Consider the following 7717-nt stretch of genomic DNA (forward strand, 5'->3'; position numbering starts at 1 on the left):
GAGAGAGAGAGAGAAAGAAAAAGACAAAAAAAGAAAAACAGGCGGACAGGCCTGGAAACGTGTGCGAGGACAAGGAGAGAAAACAGCTTCCTTCAGGATGTGGAGGAGAACTCAGATTTAGTTTAATCAGCGGTGTGAAAGCTATCTAAAGGCCTGGATGTTTTTCCACTGTGACTGCATGAGAGCTGAGTTTAGATCAAACAGGGTCAGGAGTTATTACTGCACGTTTAATCTAATCACCTGGCTTTAATAACCGACGCGTGACAGCACATTTTCTACTAGGAGGATGTTTTCTTGATGTCAGCCCAAAACCGGAAACAATCCTGAACTGAACTGGTTTAAGCTGGCCAAGAGACCCCTGTGTACAGAGTCTGATTTGACCTTCCTGTCTTCCTTCTTTCAGCAGTTTACACGCTGTTCAATGGAGTGGTTGATAAGTGGATGCAAATAGGTGTAATGACATTATTCTGTGTACGACTGTAATCAGAAGACAAAAAATTAAAAGGCTGTGCCAATGCCAGGGCAAGTCTTAATGTAAACAGGAAATGTGTACATGTACACATTAAAAACTCAGGAACAACAGAATTTCAAAAGAAAAGATAATTGATTCACATAAAGGATCAGTTGCTTGGCTGAGTTACTGCATCGATAAAGAGAGCGTGCCAGAATCGCTAATAGTAAGATATGAATGAACAATGGCAATTCTACCACTTTCTGTAACATGCCTCTGCTCCAATTTATAACTTTGAACTGCCTTTCTATCTACACAGCTTCTGAAAACAAAGGCCACTCAGTACGTGTGGATCAGTAAAACAACACATATACTACCTTAAGTAGGGTTAACTCAGCTTTTGTCTGACATAAAAATAGTCTCCATACAGTTACTAGTTTGGCATACATGTCCAAATACTTAATAGCTTGAAAACGTACAATGCACACAGGGAACATGCCTTTGTCCTGCAAACTGCAGTGCTCCTAATTATTGCCAAAAAAATAACTGCTTTCTACTGAAACAACATGTAGTAGATTCTGACAGAGGAAGGATAAGATAAGATGGATCTTAATATATCCAGAGGGAAATGGCTGTGCAGCAGTTGCAATACAAAGCAGGAAGGAGGGCAAATATCTTTAGTGCAAATACGAACAAGAATATAAAAAATACATGACGTGCACATTACAAATGTAAATAGGTTAACTGTGAGACGCAGATCCGAACTATACATGCAATGCCAAAATAAACAAGTTAACAGTAATATAACAAAAAGTAAGCAGGTTAAAAGGAAGGAGAAAGGAATTTGGTAAAGTAAGTATAAGTCACATGCTAGTCCTGCACCGTTTGCAAAGTCTGTGTTGACTTATATATTAACCATCTCCCCCAGTCTTCTGCCAAACCCTCATCCATCTGTTTTAGCCTATACATGAGATTCTCAATCACTAGGATATCTTCTACAATGCTCCGCCAGATGTCCACACATCTGTAAATGCTGTTTAGTTTGAGTTAAACAGGTAGTTTAGAAGATTTGTTTCTTCTGAACACTTTCTCAGCAGGAATTTCTGCATCTTGACGTTTCACTAAAAGCTCAAGCACGCAGGGTCTGGCTATAAGGCACCTCGACATGAATGGACACCAAGGACATATTTAAATTGTCCTCCAGTTTCACATCAGCAGCTTAATTCCAATTTTCTCCTTTTAGTCCCTTACAGAGGTGTGTGACACATTTTCATCTTCATTCAAAGAAAACCCAATGACTCCGATTTAATTTGCTTAGTTACATCCTCCCGGCGCAGCCTCTATTGTTTCTCCCGATGTGTCAGGGGGACATCCTCGGCGGAAAGCGCTGTCACCGTCAAAGCACGGCGCCCCGGTGGGTCGAGACCCCACCAGCGCCGCACCTTATTGTCTGTCCTCACCTTTGTCTCTTTGTGCCTTTATGGACTGACACATCAGAGGGTCGCTCAGACGTGACCCGCTCCAGCCCGTCAGGGGAAACACCGCTCAACAAACGCGACTCCCAAAGGAAGTCGTAAGGGGGGGAAAAAAGATGCAGGGGAAGCATATCAAACAAGGAGAGGTGAGCGCCCGTGACACTTCCAGCAGCTGAACTGCAGCTGCTTTAAAAAGGGAAATAATGAGATCCTCAGTCTCCAACACACTTGTTTCATGTTGAATTTGATTTGATTAGTCTGTGTGAGCTTTATCCTGCTGCCTCTCACAGTTCAGGATGATGTTGCTCATCTGGAAGAGGCCTGGTTTACTCTCTCAGACCAAAGCTTCTCAAGCTGCCTATTCATGGCTCCCAGGGACTTCCCTTGTCAGCTTGTTTGATTGTCGAGGAGATAGCTGTGTTCATACTACCGGATCAGGTGAAAATAAACTGATATATTTATACATATATACATTGCCGTCACTGTAAATTGGAATATGTGGTTGGTAATTGGGCCACAGAAGACAAAGAGAAAGAGAAGAATGTTTTTTCCCCAGTTTTTAACATCAACAAGAAGAAAAGTTTTAAATGCTGAGTACTTGACATTTTTGTATGTAATATAGCCTAACCTGCACACATTAAGAGGTTCTAGGTATTGGCAGATTTTAAAATACAGTATGAATTTCTGCCCTAAATAGCCAATCTCAGGTCTGGTGGATGCCTGTATGGCAGGTTTTATCGTGATATTCTACTGTTTGATTGCTTTTTCTTTTCCCTATAAGTATTAACACTAGAAAGGCCTTTCTGCTAGGTTAATGTCAACATTTCTGAGCTGTTCAAAATCGTACTAGAAAATACATTTTTGATCCTTTGTTGGATCCCTGCGTCTGTAGGTCAGATGGTACAATATTTTAAGATGCATTCTTCTTTCTGTATCCAAAACTGAAAGCTTAAGTTTACAACTGCAGCACAAACTAGGCCAAAGACAACAGTCTCTTCAGCTTTTCACTGAAGTAAATTTTGTCCCGAGCGTTTTTAGGATCAGTACTGGGGCCTCGCTCGTCACACCCATCAACTCTGATATGCTGACAATCCCCTCATTAATTTGAACGGTGCAGCCGGGTTTGAAACACGAGAACCCTTCAACCATTTCCCTAATGGTCTGCGAGCCGGCCGACCCGGGCGAAGCCGAGTGCTCGCCTCCGTGGCGGAGCAAGGATGGTGTTAGAGGTCCTTTCACTGCGAGCTGAGCAGCCATGATGGCTAACCACCACACCAGAGGCCCCTTTGTTTCTCTTTTTTCTCACCCCAACACTTTACAAACAGCTAAGCCTGTCACAGTCCGACATCAAGGTTCAGTGGTCTGTCAACATTTACCAGCAGATAAAGACAGAGAGGGGAACATTCTCAACCCTGGAGAGCACATCGCTCCATCCGCAGAGTGTGTGTTTCAGAGAGAAAGTGTGTGTGAAAAGATACAGAGCAAGTACTTATGTGTCTTTTCTCAGTAACAGCAGCCAAACAGAAAACACTCATGCGGGGAGGAAGACGGCGCAAGTACATTAGAGCGCCCTGCCGCCTCCCTGCCTGCCTGTCGATGAAAAGTGACGATGGAAAGCTCTGACAAATAGGACCGGATCCCGCCTCCCCTGGGCTCAAAGCGAGCTGCATCTCGTTCTGCGGCCTGTGGGGCTTTTTCTCTGTTTAAAAGAGGGAAGGGCTATCACAAGCTTCGCCTGCTTAGATGTGTTGAGACAAGAAGCTGGGGCAAAGATTTAAGATTCGGTTCTGAGACGCCCATCGAGGACGCCCGGACTAACAAACAACGAGGGGATTTGACAGAACAAAACAAGCCGGCACTCTTTGAAACAGTCGGGTTGTGAGGACGCAGCACCGAGGGGGTTTTCATTTATTTCCAACTAATGATCTACCTACAAGAATTTATATATTTTCACTTTCACTGTGAAATTTGTTTGCTAATTGGGCCACAGATGACGAAGAGCTCTACAAAGTTTCTCTGAAGTTAGTCAAGCAAAATACAAATATCTGATTCAAACAGCGCACTTTACAGCAGCACCCTGCCGTCAAGGTTCAAAGAATAATTCGACTGGTCATAATTAGGTCGGACTGAATGAAGGTACACGGTAAAATGTGATACTTCATTGATCACTACAAGGGAGATTCTCCTCAGAGATCAGATTGAGCTCGAGTGTGTCCTGATGCAAATAGTTTAATTTATAACACAGGATAAAAAAGAAAATACATATTGTTTGTATGTACTGGATCCACCAGAAAATCATTACACAGAATATGTAGATTATTGTAATAATATGATCAACATACTCTATATATGGTATAATATGTTGTCTAATACCTGTGGAAAACAGTACTGAATTCATTTTAAATTTTCTATATTCCATTATTAGTTGCATTTAAAACAATACTGTTGGATTTTGAATATATAATAACTAAATTATTAAATAATATTTTCAATCTATACAGTTCAAAAACTCTAATCTGACAGAATCTCAAGCATAGAAAATGCCATGAACTGAACAAAAGCAAATCTGCTTCATATGAAGACCAAGCAGATTTGATGTAAATAAGACTGGATGACAGCTTTAATAATAAAGTGACAGTTCTGCATTTTACAACACTGACGGCTCTTTGTGCTTAACACATTTCTTATGTTATACTATTGAAGTGGGGCATACAAAACTACACTGCTTATTTTTAAACAAACTTTGTACTGTTCTTTTAAAGAGAAATTAAAAGTTAACTTTTCACCCTTTTTTGTGCCACCCACAGTTTGCGCTGTGTACTTTGCTGTGTACTCGATGTATTCAAGCTGTTGGTTAGGTTGTTAAGTCCACATGTACTGTATCACTGTAAAATATGTCAGCTTGTTTTGAAGAAACATGAGATTAAATGATCATTAATGTCTGATTAGGTCTTATTTACCCTCACTGAGCAGTTTAGAGAATGAATGGATGAATCATTATCACATGAACTATGATACAAAATAAACAGAGCCTCTAATGGCCTTACTCCTTCATTTTACATTGCAATGGTTTAGATTATAACTAAATCTGCCAGATTTCTTTATGTAGGATGAGAAAGGATGACAGGGACAAATGTTTGTCGGGGGCGAGGGGACAGATAGCAACAGGGCTGATGGGTACTGTGGTCTTAAATATAGAATATAAAATAATAATATAAACACTACTTTTAGCACGAAGAGGTGGCTTTTTTAAATATCTCACTTCAAACTCAGCCACTTGTTATTCGGTGTGATTCTGCTCAAGTATCATGATTAATTTCACCATTATGCGTTGACATTTTTTAACAGTTTAAAGATTTTTTTTAATAATTGGCTTCATTATAATCTCAACACGTCTTCAATGTGCAGCATTTTTGTGTAAATTACGGCAGTTAACAATCTTTTGTTTCCTAAATGTCACAGTGAAACTCTTCAGACACTTACTGTACTTGGAGGAGGCATGTGAGGTGCAGGTCACATGATCCAAGTAGTCTTCCCCATCATCTTCTGGTTTCCACAGATGTGTCACCTGTCGGTGCGATTACAGCCGTCCGCAGGCTAGACGACGTGGCCTGACTGCAGAAGACAAAAAGGCATCCGTCATCGCCGGTTTGCTGCGGTGTCGCGGTCGCTTCGATGTCACGGAGCTGACGTGACTGAGGCCTGGTTCAACTCCCTGCAGCGAGAACAAGACAGGAAAAGAAGGCGGAGGATATCAGGGGTGGTTAATTATTTACTTTAAATATCCAGGTTGATCTCTTTGAGTCTGTAAATACTGTACAGCCAAAATCATCCACTTGTCTTATTCATTCATCTGCAGGAGCCTGGCCATTTCTCTGGACGGCCCTGCCTACTTAGTTGAAAGTGGCATTTTACATTTGGAAGAGCTCATTTAACTCTGCTACCTTACATTTGTCCCAGGTCAGATTCATTCAAATATACCACCTACAGAACCATTTAACAAGAGTAAATATGAATTACAAAGGAAATGAGACATACCACAATCTTATAAAAATAGAAAATTCATATAAGATTGAATTTCTATTTTCAGTCTCAAAACAAAATTTTTTGCAAATCAGTCCCATCTCATACTAACACTTATGGACAGCACTAAATCTAATTCTAAGTAAATCTATGGTTGCCCTTGACACACCTCTACAGTAAGTGACAAGACATAATCCAGAATGCTTCTTTATAAAAGGTCACTGGAGTAAAGGGACCTTAAAGACTGTTGTTGACTGATAAGTGTTGTCTTCTGCCTTACAGTAGGTGGCGTTTTTTGTGTGCAATGATCGCCTGAATGCCACTTCAAAAAAAGGTATTTAGTCACTATTATAAAAAAAGGGTTACATCAGTCTTCACAGTTGATATTTCCCTCATATGGTCACACTGTCAGCAGCATAATTCAGTGTAGGAGATTGAGTGTATCCTTCCCAGCCGCTGTCTGAGCAGCTCAGTCAGCTGAACTCTGCTGGAATGTGATGGAGGAACCAGGTTGGGTTTCACGAGCAGGTGTCTGTTGTTTTTCTCCCTCGTGTTTCTCACACTGTTACACCACCTGTTCTCATCTCCACTCCTTCCCAGGTTTTTTCCCCCCTCTCTGTGAAGGGCTGCACAGACCTCAGACAACAGGATGCACATACATTGAGCTTTGAATTTTACTGTATCAGGTGAAACTGTATTAGAAGAAGTGTGGAAATATTATCAAACGGCATGTTCAAGGAGTGACGGAGATGCAGGGAGAGATCATTTTTTACATTCATTTGCGTGTGTACAACATTAACAAATAACCTGTTCCATTTTTGCTTTTTCCACCTTTTAAAAGATCATTTACTTGTTTCTTGCATCATCGTTTCTCAGTATATGTACACAAGCACAAAAAAGCAATAAAAGCTCTGACTAAAACAGCTTTTGGGAAATTGGAAAACTAAATGGGATGCTGTGATGCATACAATGACTTTGGGACATCCAGGTTTACATCAAGCCGGTTCACTCTCTTCTGCTAATAAGAACTCTTTAGGTAAAGCAGACTGCTACCTCCCTGATCACCATTATTTTGCAAAGAAAACAACAAATAAAAGACTATTAATATAGCTGACCAAAATTGAGATCCTAAAGATTAGATAAAAGTGCAGGAGCTGCCTTAAGGTCCTCATGATCATGACGTAATGCATGAAATAGTAAAGCATAGCACAGTGTGTGTCTTTGAACTACTCAAATGCAGTGCAGCACAGTGCCGACACTCCAACATGCTTCTAATTTAGTTACTAGTTATTCTTTCCCTGCTCTGGACCAGAGGAGATACTTCTTGGAGAGAGAGTTTCAGGTCATGACAGAAGATGGAGGGGTGGGAGCGGAGTGAAGGGGGAGGCAGGAAGAGAAAAAAAAACATTTGTGATTGTCGGCGTGTCCGCCAGTGTTCCCCCTCTTTGCCCTGACACACTTTTCCGTGTTGCGGGTGCGGCGTTGCACTTGTCAATGTATTTGTTCAAGCAACTCGGCCGTCGGTCCCTGCGAGGGCTGTGCACCGCTGCCTCCTCTCTCCCCCACGTCTCTTTTTTAAAAAGCTGTGGCTCTTGCTTGAATGCTCTCTGTGTCCATGCCCAGTGCCCTAATCCAGGGCCTGCTCTTCCTCTAAGCAGGGAGTTAACTTAATCCCTCTCATTTAGGCAGCTGCACTGCCGGGGAACTATGGGAAAAAAAAAAAGTTATAACTCTGTGACAGACACTTTCAGCTGTTGTGACGGCACCT

The 7717-nt window shown here is 41.4% G+C and overlaps 1 long non-coding RNA gene across 1 annotated transcript in view; it reads right to left on the reverse strand.

The window, feature by feature from the left end:
- The window catches only part of LOC118339995, a 42005-nt gene extending 36372 nt beyond the window's left edge, over positions 1 to 5633 (reverse strand). Inside the window, exon 1 of the long non-coding RNA XR_004797347.1 lies at positions 5410 to 5633. This is a non-coding gene — a long non-coding RNA (uncharacterized LOC118339995). The remainder of the gene's footprint in view (positions 1 to 5409) is intronic.
- Positions 5634 to 7717: the final 2084 nt, after the last annotated feature.

Source organism: Morone saxatilis, unplaced genomic scaffold, assembly GCF_004916995.1.
Source record: "Morone saxatilis isolate NCDOM2014 unplaced genomic scaffold, NCSU_SB_2.0 Contig6, whole genome shotgun sequence".
Lineage (NCBI taxonomy): Eukaryota > Metazoa > Chordata > Actinopteri > Moronidae > Morone > Morone saxatilis.